Raw genomic sequence first — 3,380 nt, forward strand, 5'->3', positions numbered from 1 at the left:
TAGTCCCCCATAATTATTTGATAGGATTCAACAAAACAGCCAGAAGTTTTGGTAGGGAGGGAGAAGAGGAATACATTTGTACTAAAAAGCATTCAATGATAATGTATGAATAGTTTATAATCTATTTCAGCATTTCCATGCCTACTGTCTTGCTTTGAAATGAATATAGTCCAGAATTTCACAACTGATGACGTGGGCCATTTGAGGCCTTTCTCTTACAGACTTGAAGCTGTTGACAGAGTGTCTTTTGGACACCTGCTTCTAGGGTTCATCAACAGTTGTGCTTGTTCTATTCATGGGCAGGTCTATAGCAATAGCCCTCAGACTTCAATATCATAAAACTCTGTTATTATTATGGACCTTCAGAAAAGTAAAGGAAGCTTGAGCCACAATTTATCAGAAGATGGCCTTCTGATTGACATGTCCCCTGCCACATCTCCTGAAGTTGGATCATGGTTGTACAGAACCAACCTCCACCCACTCATTCCTTTGGGAATTTTGGAATTATTTGTAACTAAGTAATATGCTTTTCTTGGATGAGGAATCAACTAATTGCTTATTTTCTTTGGTGCTTTGCAAATCTGACTAATGTTGACTCAGGTAGATATTACAGTTTTTTATGCTGTGGTGATAATTACTTGCAAATACAATTTTGGTTAGAGGTAGGTATGCATTTATAAACACAATCAGCTTTAACAAGGTTATACTTTTTAACTATGTAGCCCTGGGCAATGATTTCTCCCTCTCCTTTTAAAAATTGTTATTAATTGTTCTTAGTTTACTGTTAATGAAAATGGTTTCCTGAATTTTACCTCTCTAGCTCATTATACAGGTCATCAATGTAGAAAACAGAGACAAGGGTAATTTATATTTCTTTTTGAAATATAATTCTGTGACGGTTTGAATCTTTCCTTTGCAATAATTTATGTATAAACTATGTTGAATGGCACCAGATTTTGCTAGTGAGGTAATTAAGGATAATAGTCATTATCTCACCAAGGTCAATAGTCACTTGCTGCTTGCTTTTCAGGGGTGGGCAAACTTTTTGACTCGAGGGCCACAATGGGTTCTTAAACTGGACCGGAGGGCCGGAACAAAAGCATGGATGGAGTGTTTGTGTGAACTAATATAAATTCAAAGTAAAGGAGCGGAGGGGAGAGCAAGAGAACCGGATAGAACAGCCGGATCCGGCCCGCGGGCCGTAGTTTGCCCACAGCTGCTTTAGGTCGTCAGTAAAATTTCAAAATCCAGTAGTTCTTTATTAAGAAAACTAAAATTTTTAGGACAAAATTAACTACAACTTGTGAATAAATTTATTAGTAATTAATTGCCAGTATGTCCTAGCTACAATTAGACATGCTACAAATTACTTTTAGAAACTATGCATACTTTAATCATATCTTTTAAAAGCTTACTACTAAGTAATTGACATTTCTTTGGGTAATAGCAAATTATTTTTCCCCACCCACGATTTTGGCTTGTATCTCAAAATATTTTAAAACTGAGCTTTACTACCAGTCACAGTTTCCACAGGAAACTACCTCTGTGGTAAAATAACTTACAACACACATTTTCATGCAGCACTACCCATCAATATTGATTTTCATTTAACTTTTTCTTTCCTTAACAGAGAATTTGAAATAGCATTTCCTTGAGAAAATTACTTGGGAATGTGTGTGAACAATCAAACCGGTGGTATTTTTAAGTTTTATGAAACCTCAATTCACATGTATTGGACAGAAACCTTAAGGTATTTAAGATTAATATTGTGCCAGATTTCTTCAGTGTAAAACAAAAGGAAAAATGTAACTGGAATAAGAAATACAGTTTATGTGTATTGGGAGGGAGGGGGTTATAGGGAAATAATTTTGGTGGGAAGAAATGAGTCCCCAAGGCTGTTAGCTCTCTTCCTGGCGGGGACAGATTGTATATTCCCCAATGATGGAAATAGTATCTCTCATCTTACATGTTCTTCTACAATGTGGCTTTGACACTCCTCCTATCACAAGGTGGGAACTATGTTGGCAGTCCTGAGCCTCCGTGGAAGCAGACTGACTACCCTGAAGTCCCCATGCTTTAAGGAATCTCAGATCAAGCCACATGGAGGCACTATGTGAAGGGGCCCTGGCACTTCATGGAGAGAGAGGGATGCCAGCCAAGTCCTGGTTGCTTCAGCCCCACTTTGTTCCAGTTCAAGTCACTGTCTGAATGCAACTGCACCAGCAATTTCACACTAGAACTGCCCAGCGAGCCCTTCCTGAATTCTGATTTGCAGAAACGAGGAAAGATAATAAAGTGATTGTTTTGAGCCCAAGTTTTTTTTTTTGGTGTGTGTGTGTGGTGGGGAGGGGGGTATGTTTGGCAGCAATAGTGATTGGAACACAGGCACACTGGCTCAGGATGAGGCATCTGAATGGAGTGGTAATGAAGAGGGGTAGGAGAGGGCATGAAGGAGGCTCCTATCTCTGTCTTCTCAATTGTTCACCTTGTTTCCTCAGGGCTCTTCTGCCTCCACATCTGGTGACTGGAGACTTTACTCCTTTATTACTCCATTCTAGCTTCTTTCCATGAGAAAGGCCCTGCCCTAAACTGGCTGGGAGCTTCTTCTATATATATATAAGGCCCAGATGGCAAGATCTCTGTAATCCTCCATGAGACCTCAAATGACAAAGTAGCTAAGAGAACCAGTTGGAGAAGCATGCTTTATCAAGCATCTCGGGCAACTCCACAGGAATTGAGAAAGGAGCAGTCCGTGACCTCAAAGAGCTCAAGTCCTTTTAAGAGAAGTAGACTTGTGAATCAGTAGTTGCCTTGAGGGGAAGTGCTAAATGGAGGTATGTACAAAGTACTGTGGGAACACAGCAGAGCTGGGCGCAAGAAAGATGACTATATTCTGCTCTGACCCAGGCAGGTTGCCACAATTCTCTCTCCATCTCTCCCTCCTCCTCAGACCACTAATTAAATTGCTTGTTCCCAAATATGGAGAGGTTCTTTAGAATCTCCAGTAAATTTCAGAAATCTAATATGGAGGCTATATATATCTAATTCGCAGACAAGTTGGGAAGCAAAGGGTGATCAAAATATATTTAATACAACAAATACTCAGGCATTTCTCAGTTGAGATAAAATTATTTCTGAAATTTGTTTTTGTCTCCTCCTTCACCACAGGCAGTCTTATTTCCCTTCACAGGAAATAATAAATGGCTGTTGAACTGAATTAAACTTAGGTGTAACTAATACATTTATAGAATTATATAATCCCTTGGCCATAAAAGACAAGCATATGATTATGAAAATAAGGTCAGAGCTCTCATAACTTAGCTTATATGAGAAGAAGAAAAGGCAGCATATATGCTTTAGGATGCTATATATAGAAATTG

Source organism: Plecotus auritus (assembly GCF_963455305.1).
Source record: "Plecotus auritus genome assembly, chromosome: X".
In the NCBI taxonomy this organism is placed as follows: domain Eukaryota; kingdom Metazoa; phylum Chordata; class Mammalia; order Chiroptera; family Vespertilionidae; genus Plecotus; species Plecotus auritus.